The sequence below is a fragment of the Trachypithecus francoisi genome, unplaced genomic scaffold (genome assembly GCF_009764315.1).
Source record: "Trachypithecus francoisi isolate TF-2019V2 unplaced genomic scaffold, Tfra_2.0 Lachesis_group4, whole genome shotgun sequence".
NCBI lineage: Eukaryota > Metazoa > Chordata > Mammalia > Primates > Cercopithecidae > Trachypithecus > Trachypithecus francoisi.
In genome coordinates, this window is record NW_022681469.1 from 70,221,738 (window position 1) to 70,243,885 (window position 22,148).

Genomic DNA, 22,148 nt, shown 5'->3' on the forward strand with positions numbered 1-22,148 from the left:
CCTCAGGCTGTGTTTTCCAAGGACCCTAGAGAAAGTCTTACGTACTATCTGAAAGCTCTCAGTGCACAAGGTAGAAAATGGGGCTATATAATGAGCTTCTAATTAGTAGAAAAGACACTTTGATGATAAATAGAGATTATGTTGCTTATTCATGAAGAGTTAGTCTAGCACAATTTCGTGCCCAATATATAAGTCAACTACAAATGCCCATCAACATTAGCATTTTAGCAGTTTAGCATGGTGGGGAAAAAGTCTCTGTCTACATAATGATGTTTTCCCCATCTTTCAGAAGAAAACACAATTACGAGTGCATTTTTGAGGAATAATTTTTTCAGAAAAAATAATGCACCTAATCATCCAAGGTACCTATAAAAATTTAATTACGAATATCAAATAAAATGCAAGGAAATAGCAACAGAAACTACTAAACATGTCTTCAATCCACCAGCCTCCAGAAAACTCTGGACTGTATCCAGCTGCCTCTTGTTGTCTAGTTACCACTCTTCAAACTGAGAATAAGCAGCTGAATTTCAAAACAGAATTATGCAAGTTTATTTGATTTCCTCTGCTTGCCTCTCATGAAAAGACATAAAAATTAAAATGGATTGGTAGAGATGGAGGAGCTTTCAGGTGAACACAAAATACTGTCATCAATCTCATTGTTTCAAGGAACAGTGGGCATGGTGGCACAATCAGGCTGAACAGAGAAAAGCATTTCAGCTGTGGCCACCATGAAAAATGAGATACCACCGAACAAGGCAGCAATTTCACACAAGCAAGTTAATGTACTTCCTTTTTTAAAAAGCTCCAGGGAAATCTGAAATTGCAAGTAAAGGGATTAAGAGAAGAGATGCTAAGAGAAACCCTTGACTTTTCTCTAAACCACTACATAATTTCACTAGAACAAACTCTTCAAGTCATGAGGATTACAATTTCCTGTTATAAGAGTCATTTCAATAAAAGGTTTGCTGATTACTTTGAAAAGTTAAAAAAAAATTAAGTAAAAAAACAAGGAAGTTAAAACCGATTGCTCCCATGACATGGACTGCTTATTGAGTTTTAACGTCTTTCTCTTCTATAGGTTTCAGGCGGAATTAGTCAAAACCAAACGTGGATTAACAGCATAAGAGGTAAGTAAGTACACATCTTGAAAAATTAGAAGGCACAGTCAGTATATCTCCCCTGAGATGTGTCTCTCAGAGTTAGAAGTCAGAGTCTTTCCTATTAGCAGAGTATGTTAGTATTGTTAATATAAGGTAAGACTAATATGTAAATAAACTGTCAAAATACAGGGGGGAAAAAAAGAAGCTTGGTAGCTACACAATTCCGCTTATTTTTGTGTCCCGACCCACAGGACAGTCGAACGGGCCCTGGAAGGGGGAGTGGGAATGGAGGAGACAAGAAAACACGAGAAATGGAGACAAGACAAATAGCCTGATCAAGTCTCGTTTATTGAATGCAGGGTCATGCCTTATATAGGCTGGCAGAGGAAGACGTTGGGCCAGGGCAGTGACGGGAGGGCCGGGTCTTCTCAAATTACAATCGCGCATGCGCCGTGGGTTTGTATTGTTCCCGGGCGCGGGATCGCGCCTGCGCCCTAGGCTGCATATCTTCCTGGGCGGGAAAATGTTTGCGCGCGCGCGGGAAAGGTTGGCGCGCGCGGAAACAGTTTAGGCGCGCCGGGGAAAAACTTAGGCGCGCACGGGAAAAGCTTTGGGCGCGTGCGGGAACAGTCTAGGCGCGCGCGGGAAGGGTTTGTAACAAAGAACCCGGAAATGTGCCCTCTTGTCTCCTCTTTGCGGAGATCAAGCAACAGAGGTCGGCTAATTCCGGGCCTCATGGCTCCGGACATTTTTGTTGGTATTTGACAGCACCAACCTCCCTAGTTCTATATTCGACTTTTTGTTATGGGTTTGTGGGATCTTTGTCTTTAAGACTGCTCCTTCCACCTTGCTTTCACTTACTCTAATCAGACAACATATCTGTGGATTTCTCAACTCTTAGGATAAAATTATTGTTAAGAGGCTTCATTCATCCCTCTTCTCATCTCATGGTCATAATAGCAACAGAATAAATGCCAGGATCTGTAAGAATTTCCAAGCATTTAGGGGAGATGATCTTGCAAAGATAACATTGTTCTCAGATCTTTCTCTTGCTTCATCAAAACAAAGATTTTGCTTCCTTTTTCTTTGAGATCCTGCCCCATTTCCAGTTACGATGTATTATCATAAATGAGAGGAACTAATTTTTATATAATTTTAGCTAACATCTTTTCCAGAAAAAAATTTTAATAACTTATAAAGTAAACATTTTAGTCACCATGGAATGCAAAGAGGGAGGAAATTTTTGGCCAGGGACCCCTTCTATTCTCCAATTATAAAACATGGAAGGTTGCCTGGCTAACCTATGCACAGTGACAGTCCGAGGTTAGAGAAAGATTAATTAATAGTATGGGCAAATAAAACAGTAATTTAAGCAGCCAGGTAATGGATTTCTGGGGTCAGATCCTGGACCTCAAGTATCCACACAATTACAAAAGCAAATGACTATATATTTATTGCATAGCTGCATTTATTGCCAAGGTTGTTATACATAAATATATTTCAATACTTATTTTTTCTCACTTGAATTGCCATCACATTGCTAAATAGCAAGAACATTCAGACCAGAAAATTGAGTTATTTTTTATAAGGAAAGTTAAGTGGACAGCAGCTGCAGGATTATTATATTCCCTTGATTTATTTTTTATTTACAGATGCACATTTTCATTAGCTGGGATTTGAACAGAATGGATTTTTACAACAACAAAAGAAAAAGCAACCCAATTCGGGCTTTTATACACAGATGGACTTCTCTCTGTCTCCTTGGACAATTTTGAGTGTATCTTCTTCCAACACAGCCCAGATGCATCTATTTGAAAATGTTCAGCTCCCAGCCTTGAGGTGGAGGGCATAATTTCCCTCCCGAATCTGCAGAGCAAATCTCAGATATAATGTGTTTTCTGTATGGATGTAAGGAAGTCCCAGAGAGGTATGCTGGAAATGCACACAAAATTTTCCCCTTTCTTCCCATTATAAATTAAGGCATTTCATGCCTCTGTGATTATTTTTTCAGTTACATATCTATATTTGCTACAATGCTTTTCTAGATGGTTTCAGGCTGTACTACTTCCTCTTGTCTTAGAAAACAATCAAATTTGTGTTGCCAGTGTCCCAGACTAAGTTTCATTTGTTCACAGTTGTTAGACTATCCTCTAATGCTCTCAAATGTTTATTGTTTTAGACTTCTAATCACAGTGGTTATAAATAAGCACACATTCTGAAGAGTCCTTACATGTGGTACATATTTCACTGGCCAGTCTAGTTTGTTGGGCGCCTAAGAAATGTTTAATAATTAAACAAATGTACCCTCGATGTGATAAAGAACTTGAAGATTTTTAATCACACAGCTCTGCCTCGCTTTGGAGGTGGTGCTGCCAAGACATCTCAGGAGCACTGGTTTAGAATTTTATTAATACTTCATTTTCTAACTCTATTAGGGTAGCAATACAGTATTCTTTATTACTAGGAAATTGGTAGGATTCAGTGCTACTGCACTAGCCAAGATGGTAAATGGGCACCAATACAATTAATGGCAGATATCTGGAATGCTTGGTGGAGACCACAGTATCAAGGGTCTTCGTGATTACAGGATCACAGATTGCAGAGGACATCTGAGCCCTGATCCCTGAGTTTGTCCTCTGCCTCTTTCGTATTCCATGCTAGCTCCCTAGAGGGTCCAAAGGAAGCTAAAGAACTAAGCAAGTTTTAGGTAAGCCTTGCCCACTCCAGACTTTTTTCCATGTCCCTGTGCCTAAATACACTAGAAAATGTGGTTGAAAAAGTAAGACAGTAACTACCATATCAGCAAAGCAACCAGGATATTTTCCCTGGTGATTTTACCACTTGCAAGCTTCCTAGCCCATTGCTTCAAGGACATTGTTTTCACTTGTCTCTGGCACGTGCCTATCTGTATTTATGGATGAGTGGATTACGACTACATAAAGACAAATTATCTTTGAATCTGAAGCTATAAAATGTTTATGTTTGTTGGTTTATTTGCCCAGTTGTTCTGCCAGCAGGGTGGTTAGCAGGGTGACATAAAAATAAAACAGCATCCACCCTTTCTATGCCAAATGTGGAAAAAGAGTTAAAATGATGTTCGTAAACACGGATGGTGGCCCTCACTTTGGCAAAACTAAATGAGTATTACGTCTTCTAAACTACAGTGATGACAAAGAAAACTCAATTCTCTATCCTAAATATATTACACAGCTAGAAGTCACTTCCAGGTATACCACCTTTCAATCCACAGAGGACTGTCTAACAGCTCATCTGATTTCTTGAAATCTGGAGTATCATAACATCACCCTCTGTTTCAGGAACTTGAGTGGTAAAGTCCCAATGTAAACATTACTTTTTTATAAAATCCTGTGAGAGAAATCCTCTTTGAACTTTTCCTCCATTTTAGATGCAATATTTGTGTAGAATTTATAGTCAGTGTTTGGTGCTTAGGTTTTATTTGTCCAATTTTTTAACTTAGCATGAGTTCTTCTGAGATTCATCTCTGCTTAGAAAGCAATAATAGAATAAAAACAAATACATAAATAAAAAGGATTTTTTCCATAGAAATACTGACACAACCTTTAACTGGAGTGGAGGGAGTCGTGCAGCAGTGATAATAAAAGTAGCAAACGTTAGCAATCTGCCTCATAGCATGAAATAAAATGTATTTTAGTAAAAACATGAACACTGCTCAACTGTAATTTTTCACACAGCTGTGATAAAAGGATGATAAAAGTGATAAGGCATAACAATTCCTGAGTAAACATACATGTAAAATGAAGTGGAGGTTCAAATCTAAAGAGTTTTATTTGCAGATTCTAAACATACTATGGTTGATGCCTTATGTGTGTGTTTTTTAACAACTATCAATTTTGTTCACTTGTACAATTTAATGGAGGCTAGCAGCTTCCAAAAAAATATGTTGCATTAAGAGATATTCTATTCTAGCCTATGTGTTTGACACCTTGTCACTTTGTAACATTACATACCTTTGAAGAGATAGCCTATCTATTGCCTCTTCATAGCAAAAAAATAGCAAAAGCAGTACCAATGAATCTTTCCACTGGAAAAATTCATTTCCTTAGAAATGATTATGCCCCTGCCTATTAGAAATCTGAGTCTTTCCCAAAGTAATAGAATGCCTCTTAAATCATTAGAACAAACGGATGTTTTTCCAATAACGAGAACAATTATTTTTCAAAATAGAAACATTCCTTCCAGAATGTTCTACCAGGCGTAATTTATTTGGGGCAAATACACGATTTTTAAGGAGGTTAAAACATAAAATGTTCTTAGAAAAAAGATGACTATATATTTTCACATACTATACTTGACACTATTTCTGTAGAACAATCTGTGATTTCTGGGTCAAGGCATAGTTAAAGAAACACAGATACGTTCCAAACTGATTGTGTCTTCTTACAACAAAATAACTACTCTCCCATCTACATTAAGTTTGTGAACCATTACATCTGGTACCCACAAAACATTTATGAACTTGTGGCTCTCACTTTCCTTTTTTTTTTTTCTTTTTCTTCTTCTTTCTTTGCCATATTTATACTTTTTTTTCTTTTTCTTTTTAATTATACCTTACGTTCTAGGGTACATGTGTACAACATGCAGGTTTGTTACATAGGTATACATCTGCCATGTTGGTTTGCTGCACCCATCAACTCGTCATTTACATTAGGTACATCTCCTAATGCTATTCCTCTCCCCCAGCCACCTACCCCAAGTAAGGCCCCAGTGTGTGATGTTTCCCACTCTGTGTCCAAGTGTTCTCATTCTTCAATTCCCACCTATGAGTGAGAACACACAGTGTTTGGTTTTCTGTCCTTGTGATAGTTTGCTGAGAATGATGGTTTCCAGCTTCATCCGTGTCACTGCAAAGGACAGGAGCTCATCCTTTTTTATAGCTGCACAGTATTCCATGGTTTATATATGCCACATTTTCTTAATCCAGTCTATCATTGATGGACATTTGGGTTGGTTCCAAGTCTTCGCTATTGTGAATAGTGCTGTGATAAACATATGTGTCTTTACAATGTCTACAATGGCTGAACTAATTTACACTCCCACCAACAGTGTAAATGTGTTCCTATTTCTCCACATCCTCTCCAGAGTCTGTTGTTTCCTGACTTTTTAATGATCGCCATTCTAACTGGCGTGAGATGGTATCTCATTGTGGTTTTGATTTGCATTTCTCTGATGGCCAGTGATGATGAGTATTTTTTCATGTGTCTGTTGGCTGCATAAATGTCTTCTTTTGAGAAGTGTCTGTTCATATCCTTTGCCCACTTTTTGATGGGGTTGTTTTTTTCTTGTAAATTTCTTTAAGTTCTTTTCAGATTCTGGATATTAGCCCTTTGTCAGATGGGTAGATTGTAAAAATTTTATCCCATTCTGTAGGTTGCCTCTTCACGCTGATGGTAGTTTCTTTTGCCATGCAGAAGCTCTTTAGTTTAATTAGATCCCATTTGTCTATTTTGGCTTTTGTTGCCATTGCTTTTGATGTTTTAGTCATGAAGGCTTTGTCCATGCCTATGTCGTGAATGGTATTGCCTAGGTTTTCTTCTAGGGTTTTTGTGGTTTTAGATCTTACATTTAAGTCTTTAATCCATCTCCAGTTAATTTTTGAATAAGGTGTAATGAAGGGAGCACTCACCTTCTAATTGCCTTTACCCATAACCTGGCACACAGTATTTATTCACTGTTTACTTATTTATAAACACATATCAAGGAATCTTTATGAGACATGGTAGCTGTAGAAACCTAACAGACTGTACGGTTGTAGTCGAGCTACCTGTTCAACAAAGTTATGTGTTCCTGTCCCAAAGTGCCTAGGGAAGTGTCTTCTTAGCCAGACACTATATTTTTTGGTCTTTCTTTGCATCTAGATGAGGGCAGGTAGCTAGGAAGTAAGAAGAAGAGATATGATTCCTTCTGAGTCAACATGGTTAAGAAGCAAATATGCTCTCTCTATGCTCTCTTTCCCTTATATGGCATCTTTGGAATCCACCTTTTGAAGATGGCAATGCCCCAAGATGGAAAGACCCTGAGTTTCTGCATCACCACACAGAAAACAGCCAGAAACCACATTAAAGTGCTTTGAGAGTGAGTATAAGCTTAAGTTGTGTTAAACTACAGTCATGTGCTGCATAATAACATTTCAGTCAACAACAGACAGCATATACAACGGTTATCCTATAAGATTATAATAGAGCCAAACAATTTCTATTACCTAGTGATACTGTAGCTGTCGTAATGTTGTAGTGCAATGCATTACTCACATTTGTAGCAATGATGGTGTAAAAAAACCTACTGCACTGCCAGTCATATAGAAATATAGCACATACAATTATGTACAGTACATAATACTTGATAATAACAAATGACTGTTACTGGTTTATTTACTATACTATAGTTTTTATCATTATTTTAGAGTGTATTTCTACTTCTTAAAAAAAGTTAACTATAAACAGGCTCAGGCGGGTCAGGAGGTATTCCAGAAGAAGGCATTGTTATCATAGGAGATGACAGCTCCATGTATGTTATTGCCCCTGAAAACCTTCCAGTTGGACAAGACATGGAGGTAAAAAACAGTGATATTGATGATCCTGACACTTTGAGTCTTGGGCTAATGTATGTGTTTGTGTCATTTTGGGCAGAAAAAAGTTTAGAAAGTTTTAAAACTTTAAAAAATAGAATAAGGATATGAAGAAAATATTTTTATATAATGTTTGTGTTTTAAGCTAAGTTACCACAAAAGAGTCAAAAAGTTAAAGAATAGTTTAAAATTTATAAAATAAGACAGTAAGCTAAAGTTAATTTATTATGGAAAAGAATTTATAAATGTAGTATAACCTAAGCGTACAGCATTTATAAAGTCTACGGTAGAATACAGTAATATCCTAGGCCTTCACATTCATTCACCACTCACTGACTCACCTAGAGCAACTTCTAGTCCTGCAAGCTCCATTCATAATAAGTACCCTGTACAGGGGTACTATTTTTAATATTTTATATTGTGTTTTTACCATGCCTTTTCTATATTTAGATAACACAAATACTTATCATTATGTTACAGTTACTTATAGTGTTCCACATAGTAACATGCTGTGTAAGTTTGTAGCCTAGGATCAATAGGCTATACCATGTAGCCTAGGTATATAGTAGGTTTGAGTGCCATCTATTTTTGTGTAAATATATTCTATAATGTTTGTATAACAATAAAATCACCTAACAAGCCATTTTTCAGAATATATCCCCATTGTTAAGCAATGCGTGACTGTATTTTAGTTTTGGTATTTATCTGTTATGATAATTAACACAATCATATAAAATAATCTTGTTCTCAAAGGAGCTTACTTCTAACAAGGGAGAAACCCTCCTTCAGATGTTTTTTGGAGATAAGATACAGTTACAGTTATATAAAATAATGAGGGGATAAGGCAAAGAACCAAAAATTATAGCTTAAGATATCAGCCACAGAGTAAAATTAAGGAATCTGGGTTGCAAGGAAGGACGGGATCACTTAAGTCTATAGAGTTGTTAGAAAAGGCCTTATGTTGGAAGCATCCTTTTAACTTCATTTCAAAGGATGGGTAGCAGTGTAACAGTAAGAAATGAGGTCGAAAGGCATTTGAAGCCGAAGGAACTGTATGACTAAGCAGGGAAGAAGTAAAGTGCAATGATTTGGGAATAGTGAATTGTCTGCCCAAAGGAGTATAGCCTGCACAGAAGTAACCTTGAAATGGTTAAACAGCAACCCTCCAGGTTGCTATAGTTCAGAACTTACTGATAGCATGACATATGCATTACAGAGTCCATGGCTTTGGCATTGTGGAGGGAGAAAGTTGTATTTGGAGAAGGGCATCTCACCTTCAAACTTTTTCTCTTCTTTTCAAAAATCCAGGCACTACAACATCTCTCTCACCACTGTAGATAATGAGAGAGTGATACAGGGACTTCAGAGATCTGAGAGGTCATAAAACAGAGAGGGGCAAGACATATTTCCAGTGAACTCTAAAGTAAAAGGAAATCATTCCCCTGAAAATTGACATTTCTCAAGAAGCATCATAAAAGTGACAAATCCTCCAGTCCCCAAAAAATGCATTAGATCTGTGCTATTGCCAGCAAGAATAGGGCAAATAATGTTACATTAATTGCAGAGCCTTCTTCAACTTTGTGAATGAGACTAGAACTTTTTTCTTGACATACAAAGCTCTGATAAATAACCATCCTATCAGAGATATGTGTTCCACAAACGGTGACTGAGAAATCTAGATGATAAGAAAGGGGATAATATGGCTAAGGAGCTCAGCAACCTTATTTAAAACGGGTTAAAAATTGAGAGCAGAACCTCACTATACAATAACTATTTTTGAATATTTCTTTATAATTAAGTTTATAATTTAGAAAATATGTGTTTTCACTCCAAAATATGAATATATTCATTCTTTAGAATAATCCTTTTAGGTCTGCAATTGACAGCTAATTAATTATTTAATAAATAATATCTAGAAAACACATCTGCATTACATTTTAGTTTATATGTAGAATTGTACATTTATAAACAAATTCCATGAGCAAATAACTCTGCTCCCCTGCAAAAAGTCAGATAAGTCTACAGAAAGAGAGAATATTCTGCTTTTTTAAAGGATCATCTTGGCAAAGGTACAGAAGAGACCTGGCCGAACAAACTAGTTCCTACTGCGTTCTTTTTAAAAGTTTGAATCACATTAGTATGACTCCTTAAAAAAGGAATAGTGTTTCTTTGCTTTTGTTTGCCTTTTTAAAGACATACATAGTTTTCACACTTTTTTTTTTTTTTGCAAACATTAGGGGTCCTAGCGATCTGTGTTTGTTCACTTTCCCTTGGACTACGGAAAAGTCAGAGGCTCATTTCCAAGAGAGTACCATGTGAAAACACAGTGGAGAAAATTTGTAGAGTAAGCAAAGAAAATGACCTCAATTTTTTCAACAGTTTGGCAGCAGCTTCCTATACCTGGGACTAGTCATGCCAGTCCTTGTTACTGTCAAATGTGTCCTAAGCAAATGTCCCCTTATTTTGTTTTGGTTTTTTTTTTTTTTTTTTTTTTTTTTTGCTATTATCTTGCTTCTTACCTTGTGCTACAGTAATTTATAAGAAGAGAAGTTTCAGATAAATTTATGCTTTAAAAGAAATTTTCTTTTAAATTGATGCAAATGTCAAGGGAAGACAAAAAATATCCCCCAACTACACAGATCAGTTTCTCCCCTTTCCCTCTTTGCATACTATTCCAAAAAATCTAATATGCATTACTGAAGATTCTTTTGGATAACAAAAAAAGGAAATGTACTCTGAGCATGAAAAATAATTTTTCTGAAGCCTTAATTCTTTCTAAAATGGAAAACTATTGGAAAACAAACATGCATAGTCCTAAGAACATTTTCCACTCACACACAAAAAAATTTAATTCAATTAAAATATCTAAACCTGAGTAGAATTTATGGTGAGTGCTGTTAGTCTACATGCTTACCTGGGCTTTCTCTTCAGAAAAGCCATACTTTACTTCATAATCTTTTCTTTTTAACTTGACAACCTCATTTTCTGTCTTCTCACCTTCTTACACTCCAGCAATGATGACCTACTTTAATTCATTTTAACATATCCTGGTGTTTCATGGCCCCCATCAGTTTGCTCATTCTGTTTGCTTTAGGTATTATAGAATGTGTCTTTCTTCCTCTGCTCACTTGTTGAACTCCTATTCATCTTCCAAACCCTTTGTGCCAGTCAAGGTCCAGTATAAGAAATAAAAGTCAGCTGGATATGCCAGACAGAAAGGCATTTAATACGAGGCATGAATTGCCAACAAAACTGTTGAAAGGACTAGAGGAACACAGGTCAGGGGCCACCAAAAAGTTTTCAGGTCACATGGCTGCCTGTGTCACAGTTGTTCCACAGCCAAGGCTGGCAGTGAAACAAGGAGTCTGATCATTGCAAATACATATATATTTACTGGATCATATACCTCAGCTGCTATCACTACTAAAGGAAAAATGAACTCTACCTCCCTCTGCCTTGCAAATTTTGCACCACAGCCTCTCAATACAGTTATTAGCCTTCCAACCCCAAAGTGTAGGGACATTGAAGAGAAGGAAATAGGTGCTTCTTGCCAATAGATAATATCTAAGACTTCATAGTTCAAGCCTCATATCCTCTTCTCAAGCCTCTCTCTGGACCTTCCACCCCCAAAAAATCTTGCTTCATTATTCCCTTCACTATATCACCTCTATTCTTTACTAAGCATATTCTTCTATTATCTTAGCAGTCCCACAATATTGCAATATGGTATTTTTAGATATATCTATACTTTATAAACCACAAAGTATCTAAGACAAGTCTCAATCAATTTAGAAGTTTATTTTGTCAAGGTTAAGGACATACTGGTGACACAGCCTCTGGAGGTCCTGATATTATGTACCCCAAGTAGTTGGACAACAGCTTGATTTTATACATTTTAGGGACACATAAGACACCAATCAATACATGTAAAATGTACATTGGTTCAATCCAGAAAGGTAGGACAACTTGAAGCAGATAGAGGTTGCAGGGAGCTTCCAGGTCATAGGAAGATTCAAAGATTTTCTGATTGGCAATTAGTTAAAAGTTATTACCTAAACACCTGAAATCAACAGAAAGGAATGTCTGTGTTAAGATAAGGTGTTGTGGAGACCAAGGTTTCATCATTCAGATGAAACCTCCAGGTAGCAGGCTTCAAATCTCTTTTCACACCTAAAAAGATGTCAGACTCTTAGTTAATTCTTTCCTGGATCAGGGAGAAAACTTGGAAATGAATGAAGATTCTCTAAAGACTGTAGATTTTCCCCACAAGAGATAGCTTTGCAGGGCCACTTCAAAATATGTCGAAGAAATATATTTTGGGGTAAAATAGTTTGATTTCTTTCAGGGCCTGCTATCCATTGCGTGATGCTATACTATAGTCAGGCTGGAATTATTTGGTGTCTTATTGCTGTTTCATCAGTCTTGAGGTTTCTGTTTTAATGTTAATCCTGGCAAGCTGTGCCTGAATTGCAAATGGAGGGCAATATAATGGTGTCCAACCCCTGCTTCCCACCATGCTCTGAACTAGTTTTTCAGGTTAACTTTGGAATGCCCTTGGCTGAGGAAAGGGTGTATCAGTTAGCTGGGGGGGCTAAGAATTTTATTTTTGGTTCACAAATACATGTGTTTATCATTTTATTCATCCTTTTTAATCTTCAGTGCCTAGCATAGACTCTGACACATAATATATTTTGTACATTTTATTTCACCAAATTTTATTAAATATCACTTTAATTTGCAAAAGAATTACTAACTTTGAAAAGTGAAGTTCTCTGTTTCAATATCCACTTTTAGTAGATTGAAAAATTTGGAGTTGGGAAGTGGTGACATTCAACTCTACTGAAATTTTGGTAAATTCTCCTTTTCTTAGAAGAATAAGGGGATACTATTCAATTAAACATATGAAATGTGGGGGTTGTTTGGTTCTAATAGATTATTTACTTAATGTATTCTCCAGTGATCAATCTGCTCTTCTCAATTGGAAATAAAAAATGAAGTATGTTACGGCACATATTTAAATTATAGTTCATTTTTAATTGTGTTAAATAACCTCTGGGCATGATTATAAGCCTCACAAGTAAGAATACAGCAAGCAATTTGAATTTCTTTAAAAAATAAAAATAAAAAAAGACCAAGTACCCATGCCCATGGAGCCTTGCTCACTGCTAGCACAGCAGTCTGAGATTCAACTGCAAGGCAGCAGTGAGGCTGGGGGAGGGGCATCTGCCATTGCTGAGGCTAGACTAGGTAAACAAAGCGTCCAGGAAGCTAGAACTGGGTGAAGTCCATGGAAGCTCAAGGAGGCCTGCCTGCCTCTGTAGACTCCACCTCTGGGGCCATGGCATAGCTGAAAAAAAGGCGGCAGAAACTTCTGCAGACTTAAACATCCCTGTCTGACAGCTTTGAGGAGAGTAGTGGTTCTCCCAGCACGGAGTTTGAGATCTGAAAACAGACAGATTGCCTCCTCCAGTGGGTCCTTGACCCCTGAGTAGCCTAACTGGGAGACGCTTCCCAATAGGGGCCGACTGACACCTCATACAGCCAGGTGCCCCTTTGAAACGAAGCTTCCAGAGGAAGGATCAGGCAACAACATTTGCTGTTCTGCAATATTTGCTGTTCTGCAACCTCCACTAGTGATATCCAGGCAAAAAGGGTCAGGAGTGGACCTCCAGCAAACTCCAGCAGACCTGCAGCTGATGAATCTGACTGTTAGAAGGAAAACTAACAAACAGAAAGGAATGGCATCAACATCAACAAAAAGGACACCCACACCAAAACCCCATTTGTAGGTCACCATCATCAAAGACCAAAGGTAGAGAAAACCACAAAGATGGGGAGAAACCAGAGCAGAAAAGCTGAAAATTCTAAAAAGCAGAGTGCCTTTTTTCCTCCAAAGCAACACAGTTCCTCACCAGCAATGGAACAAAGCTGGACGGGGAACGATTTTGATGATTTGACAGAAGTAGGCTTCAAAAGATCAGTAATAACAAACTACTCCAAGCTAAGGGAGGATGTTCGAACCCATCACAAAGAATCTAAAAACCTTGAAAAAAGATTAGACAAATGGCTAACTAGAATAAACAGCATAGAGAAGAACTTAAATGATATGGAGTTGAAAACCACGGCATGAGAACTACATGGCACATGCATAAGCTTCCACAGCCAATTTGATCAAGTGGAAGAAAGGGTATCAGTGATTAAATATTAAATTAATGAAATGAAGCAAGAAGTTTAGAGAAAAAAGAGTAAAAGAAACGAACAAAGCCTTCAAAAAATATGGGACTATGTGAAAAGACCATATCTATGTGTGATTGGTGTACCTGAAAGTGATGGGGAGAATGGAACCAAGTTGGAAAACACTATGCAGGATATTATCCAGGAGAACTTCCCCAACCTAGCAAGGCAGGCCAACATTCAAATTCAGGAAATACAGAGAACACCACAAAGATACTTCTTGAGAACAGCAACCCCAAGACACGTAATTGTCAGATTCACGAAGATTGAAATGAAGGAAAAAAAGTTAAGGGCAGCCAGAGAGAAAGGTCGGATTACCCACAAAGGGAAGCCCATCAGACAAACAGCAGATTTCTAAGCAGAAACTCTACAAGCCAGAAGAGAGTGGAGGCCAATATTCAACCTTCTTAAAGAAAATAATTTTCAACCCAGAATTTCATATCCAGCCAAACTAAGCTTCATAAGTGAAGGAGAAATAAAATCCTTTAGAGATAAGTAAATGCTAAGAGATTTTGTTACCACCAGGCCTGCCTTACAAGAGCTCCTGGACAAAGTATTAAACATGGAAAAGTACAACCAGTACCAGCCACTGCAAAAACATGCCAAATTGTGAAGACCATCAATGCCAGGAAGAAACTGCATCAACTAATGAGCAAAATAACCAGCTAACATCATAATGACAGGATCAAATTCACAGATAACAATATTAACCTTAAATGTTAATGGACTAAATGCTCCAATTAAAAGACACAGACTGACAAACTGGATAAAGACTCAAGACATGTCAGTGTGCTGTATGCAGGAGACCCATCTCACGTACAGAGACACAAATAGGCTCAAAATAAAGGGATGGAGGAAGATCTACCAAGCAAATGGAAAATTAAAAAAGCAAGGGTTGCAATCCTAGTCTCTGATAAAACAGACTTTAAACCATCAAAGATCAAAAGAGACAAAGAAGTCCATTACATAATGGTAAAGGGATCAATTCAACAAGAAGAGCTAACTGTCCTAAATATATATGCTCCCAATACAGGAGCACTCAGATTCATAAAGCAAGTTCTTAGAGACCTAGAAAGAGACTTAGATTCCCACACAATAATAATGGGAGACTTTAACACCCCACTGTCAACATTAGACAGATCAACAAGACAGAAAGTTAACAAAGATATCCAGGACTTGAACTCAGCTCTGCACTAAGCAGACCTAATAGACTTCTACAGAACTCTCCACCCCAAATCAACAGAATATACATTCTTCTCAGCACCACATCACACTTATTCCAAAATTGACCACATAGTTGGAAGTAAACCACCCCTCAGCAAATGTAAAAGAACAGAAATTATAACAAACTGTCTCTCAGACCACAGTGCAATCAAATTAGAACTCAGGACAAAGAAACTCACTCAAAACCGCACAACTGCATGGAAACTGAACAACCTGCTCCTGAATGACTACTGGGTACATAACGAAATGAAGGAAGAAATAAAGATGTTCTTTGAAACCAATGAGAACAAAGAAACAACGTACCAGAATCTCTAGGACACATTTAAAGCAGTGTGTAGAGGGAAATTTATAGCACTAAGTGCCCATAAGACAAAGCAGGAAAGAACTAAAATCGACACCCTAACATCACAATTAAAAGAACTAGAGAAGCAAGAGCAAACACATTTAAAAGCTAGCAGAAGGCAAGAAATAACTAACATCAGAGCAGAACTGAAGGAGATAGAGACACAAAAAAACCCTTCAAAACATCAATGAATCCAAGAGCTGGTTTTTTGAAAAAATCAACAAAACTGATAGACTGCTAGCAAGACTAATAAAGAAGAGAAGAGAGAAGAATCAAAGATATGCAATAAAAAATGATAAAGGGGATATTACCACCAATCCCACAGAAATACAAACTACCATCAGAAAATACTATAAACACCTCTACACAAATAAACTAGAAAATCTAGAAGAAATGGATAAATTCCTGGACACATACACCCTCCCAAGACTAAACCAGGAAGAAGTTGAATCCCTGAATAGACCAATAACAGGCTCTGAAATTGAGGCAATAATTAATAGTCTACCAACCAAAAAAAAGTCCAGGACCAGATGGATTCACAGCCGAATTATCTCAGAGGTAAAAGGAGGAGCTGGTACCATTCCTTCTGAAACTATTCCAATCAATAGAAAATGAGGAAATTCTCCCTAACTCATTTTATGAGGCCAGCATCATTCCAATACCAAAGCCTGGCAGAGACACAACAAAAAGAGAATTTTAGACTAATATCCCTGATGAACATCAATGGAAAAATCCTCAACAAAATACTGGCCAACCAAATCCAGCAGCACATCAAAAAGCTTATCCATCATGATCAAGAGGGCTTCATCCTTGGGATGCAAGACTGGTTCAACATATGCAAATCAATAAACATAATTCATCATATAAACAGAACCAAAGACAAAAACCACATGATTATCTCAATAGACACACACACAAAAAAAACCTTTGACAAAATTCAACCACTATTCATGCTAAAAACTCTCAATAAACTAGGAATTGATGGGTCGTATCTCAAAATGATAAAGCTATTTATGACAAACCCACAGCCAATATCATACTGAATGGGCAAAAACTGGAAGCATTTGCTTTGAAAACTGGCAAAGGACAGGGATGCCCTCTCTCACCACTCCTATTCAACATAGTGTTGGAAGTTCTGGCCAGGGCAATCAGGCAGGAGGAAGAAATAAAGAGTATTCAATTAGGAAAAGAGGAAGCCAAATTGTCCCTGTTTGCAGATGACATCATTGTATATTTAGAAAGCCCCATCATCTCAGTCCCAAATCTCCTTAAGGTGATAAGCAACTTCAGCAAAGTCTCAGGATACAAAATCAATGTACAAAACTCACAAGCATTCCTATACACCAATAATAGACAAACACAGAGCCAAATCATGAGTGAACTTCCATTCACAATTGCTTCAAAGAGAATAAAATACCTAGGAATCCAACTTACAAGGGATGTGAAGGACTTCTTCAAGGAGAACTACAAACCACTGCTCCTGCTCAATGAAATAAAAGAGGACACAAACAAAAGGAAAAACATTCCATGCTCATGGATAGGAAGAATCAATATTGTGAAAATGGCCATACAGCCCAAGGTAATTTACAGATTCAATGCCATCCCCATCAAGCTACCAATGACTTTCTTCAAAGATTTGGAAATAACTTTTTTAAAGTTCATATGGAACCAAAAAAGAGCCCACATTGCCAAGACAATCCTAAGTGAAAAGAATAAAGCTGGAGGCATCACCATACTGGACTTCAAACTATATTACAAAGCTACAGTAACCAAAACCGCATGGTACTGTTGCCAAAACAGAGATATAGACCAATGGAACAGAACGGAGTCCTGAGAAATAATACCACACATCTACAACCATCTGATCTTTGACAAACCTGACAAAAACAAGAAATGGGGAAAGGATTTCCTATTTAATAAGTGGTGCTGGGAAAACTGGCTAGCCATATGTAGAAAGCTGAAACTTGATCCTTACCTTACAGCTTATTCAAAAATTGATTCAAGATGGAATAAAGACTTAAATGTTAGACCTAAAACCATAAAAACCCTAGAAGAAAACCTAGCCAATACCATTCAGGACATAGGCTTGGGCAAGGACTTCATGTCTAAAACACCAAAAGCAATGACAAAAAAAGCCAAAATTGACAAATGGGATCTAATTAAACTAAAGAGCTTTTGCACAGCAAAAAAAAACTACCATCAGAGTGAACAGGCAACCTACAGAATGGGAGAAAATTTTTGCAATCTACTCATCTGACAAAGGGCTAAGATCCAGAACCTACAAAGAACTCAAACAAATTTACAAGAAAAAAATCAAACAACCCCATCAAAAAAGTGGGCAAAGGATATGAACAGACACTTCTCAGAAGAAGACATTTATGCAGCCAACAGACACATGAAAAAATGCTCATCGTCACTGGCCATCAGATAAATGCAAATCAAAACCACAATGGGATACCATCGCACACTAGTTAGAATGGCGATCATTAAAAAGTCAGGAAACAACAGATGCTGGAGAGGATGTGGAGAAATAGGAACACTTTTACACTGTTGGTGGGACTGTAAACTAGTTCAACCATGTAGAAGACAGTGTGGCCATTCCTCAAGGATCTAGAACTAGAAATACCAATTGACCCAGTGATCCCATTACTGGGTATATACCCAAAGAATTATAAGTCATGCTGCTATAAAAACACTTGCAAACGTATGTTTATTGTGGCACTATTCACAATAGCAAAGACTTGGAACTAACCCAAATGTCCATCAATGATAGACTGGGTTAAGAAAATGTGGCACACATACACCATGGAATACTATGCAGCCATAAAAAAGGAATGAGCTCATGTCCTTTGTAGGGACATGGATGAAGCTGGAAACCATCATTCTGAGCAAACTATCTCAAGGACAGAAAAGCAAACACCACAGGTTCTCACTCATAGGTGGGAATTGAACAATGAGAACATTTGGACACAGGGTGGGGAACATCACACACTGGGGCCTGATGTGGGGTGGGGGGGAGTGGGGAGGGATATCATTAGGAGAAATATCTAATGTAAATGATGAGTTAATGGGTGCAGCACACCAATATGGCATATGTATACATATGTAACAAACCTGCACGTTGTTCACATGTACCCTCAAAGTATAATAAAAAAAATTAAAAAGACTAAGTATCAGAAGAATGTTCAAATAATGTTCAGAATATAATTTTATGTTCACTCACAATAATTTCTTCACTCAAGTGTCCACTCAAGTGGACAGATAAAAAATATCTATACATAGCCCTCCTCATCCCTGGAGTGGGGCTAATTTACTTTTACAAACCAAACTAGGCATGGTCCTGTGATTCTAAACCATGATGTTACATATTTTTTAAATATCCATAGACATGTAATGTTCCTCCGGACTCCATGCAAACACCAGTTGTCCACCAAAGACTGGATTAAAGGGAAAACTAATATTTAATAAAACTAGCAATGAATTTTTAAATACTAAACTAGAAGTGTTTTGTGTAAAATTATACCACAAACTAAGCGATTATTGTATAGCTAAAGGTGGATTTACTTTCAGTTTCACATAAATTCTGTAATAAGAACCAAAAGTAAAATTAGACTATACTAGAGAAAAATCAGAAGCAGGCACTGCAATAATCAGTACAGAAATTAACTGCAGAAGATATAGCTTTCATCATCAGCTCTCAAGATACTTTTAAGTGTTTCTCCTGACCTTTAGGTGTTTCTCCTGACCTTTAAAATTTAGCTTGAAATACAAGCTAAATTTAAGAGGCAGAAACACTATCACAATCAAATTAATACTTGGAAGACACTAGATCCATTATTTCCAGGAAAAGGGATAATTTTGGTACAACTAGTAAAAGGTATATCCCAAATAAATTGGTTTTTCAGCCTACTTACTATCTACTTTCTTCCAAATTGTTAACTTATAAAGACGACTTCTAGCTCTAAGCAAGAAACTAAAGCCAAAAACTCTAAATTCCTACTCTTGTGATCTTGAGACTAAGACTCTGAAAACTACTTTTGTCCTCTATCAGATGGCCTTTTGCTAAGAGCGGACAGGAGGGGGCACAGGAAAAACCCGGGGAGGCAGGGAAGGGGAGGAAAGAATTCTTACTTCCTGTTCCTGTCAGTTGCAGAACACTAGCTCTGTACTCCAACAGCACCTATTTGCATTCCTAGAACTAGTTTCATTGCCCTCTTCTCAGAAAGATTCATAGTAGCCAGGGCATGACTCCTCTTAAGTAATATGAGCCCCAACTTACAGAGTCCGTACTCTTCTAGATTTTGAAATCCCTAACCTCTTCCTTTTGTGCTTCTGGCCCTGGAGATGGTAGCTACTTCTTGCTGTTATCTCTGGGCTTTCCCTCTTTATTCTTTCAGCCTTATCTAAGATTATGTTCCCATTGTTGAAATACCTAGTGTGCTTCCTGTTTTCCTGACTGAACTTTCACCAATACATATATGAAAAAATGATCTTTAAATTTTTGGAAGGCGAACCCAGGTAAAAGTATTTAAAATTCTACATAGATCTTCCAAAATTGAAAACCATTTCAAACACAAATGGATTTCATACATATTATATACATATATATGTGTATGTGTGTGAGTATGAATTTTATATATACTTATGTGAATTATATATATATAAGCGAGCTTATATATATGAAAGACTAGTTTCCTTTAGAAGAACTTTGCCTGCATGGTACAAGAAGCATAGGTTTGGGGATTTTACACACAGAAATGGAATTATGTCATATATATTGTTCTGCACACAAAACAGTTAACTGTGGTAGTGACACCCTAAAAAGTGAGAGTGAGAGCAAAGATGACCTTCATTTTTCACTTTTGACATTGATTAGGATTTTTATACTGAGCATTTACATTTGCAATTAATTTTTTTAAAATTTGTGCTGTTGGCCATCTGATCTTTGACAAACCTGAGAAAAACAAGAAATGGGGAAAGGATTCCCTATTTAATAAATGGTGCTGGGAAAATTGGCTAGCCATAAGTAGAAAGCTGAAACTGGACCCTTTCCTTACTCTTTATACGAAAATTAATTCAAGATGGATTAGAGACTTAAATGTTAGACCTAATACCATAAAAACCCTAGAAGAAAACCTAGGTAATACTATTCAGGACATAGGTATGGGCAAGGACTTCATGTCTAAAACACCAAAAGCAACGGCAGCAAAAGCCAAAATTGACAAATGGAATCTCATTAAACTAAAGAGCTTCTGCACAGCAAAAGAAACTACCATCAGAGGGAACAGGCAACCTACAGAATGGGAGAAAATTTTTGCAATCTACTCATCTGACAAAGGGCTAATATCCAGAATCTACAAAGAACTCAAACAAATATACAAGAAAAAAATCAAACAACCCCATCAAAAAGTGGGGAAAGGATATGAACAGACATTTCTCAAAAGAAGACATTCATACAGCCAACAGACACATGAAAAAATGCTCATCGTCACTGGCCATCAGAGAAATGCAAATCAAAACCACCATGAGATACCATCTCACATCAGTTAGAATGGCAATCATTCAAAAGTCAGGAAACAACAGGTGCTGGAGAGGATGTGGAGAAATAGGAACACTTTTACACTGTTGGTGGGATTGTAAACTAGTTCAACCATTATGGAAAACAGTATGGCGATTCCTCAAAGATCTAGAACTAGAAATCCCATATGACCCAGCCATCCCATTACTGGGTATATACCCAAAGGATTATAAATCATGCTGCTATAAAGACACATGCACATGTATGTTTATTGTGGCACTATTCACAATAGCAAAGACTTGGAATCAACCCAAATGTCCATCTGTGACAGACTGGATTAAGAAAATGTGGCACATATACACCATGGAATACTATGCAGCCATAAAAAAGGATGAGTTTGTGTCCTTTGTAGGGACATGGATGCAGCTGGAAACCATCCTTCCCAGCAAACTATCACAAGAACAGAAAACCAAACACCGCATGTTCTCACTCATAGGTGGGAACTGAACAATGAGATCACTTGGACTCAGGAAGGGGAACATCACACACTGGGGCCTATCACGGGGATGGGGGAAGGGGGAGGGATTGCATTGGGAGTTATACCTGATGTAAATGACGAGTTGATGGGTGCTGACGAGTTAATGGGTTCAGCACACCAACATGGCACAAGTATACATATGTAACAAACCTGCACGTTATGCACATGTACCCTCGAACTTAAAGTATAATATATATATATATATAATTGTGCTGTTGAAGCAAACTATTTTCTGTTGTTTTACAGGGTTATTGATAGGATCACCAGCCCTATCCTTTTAATTGTGTAACACAGTCTTAGGTAGTCTACAGCAGGCAGACATTAAATCTGACTAATGCCGGCCTCAAGTTTGTCCTCTCTAACTTGGCAAAAATGATTAACCATTATGGTTCAAGCCATGTATGTAACACTCTAGTCCAGGTTTTCTTCGTGTTGAATATCCACGCCTTTGTAAGCATAACACAATTTCTGGTTCAGTATAACACTGGGGTCATCTTTACAGAACACAGATCATGTTACCAAAAGTGACTTCAAACTAAAGTAAAACTTCTATTTGTATTTCTCAAACATGGTGAAAAAGA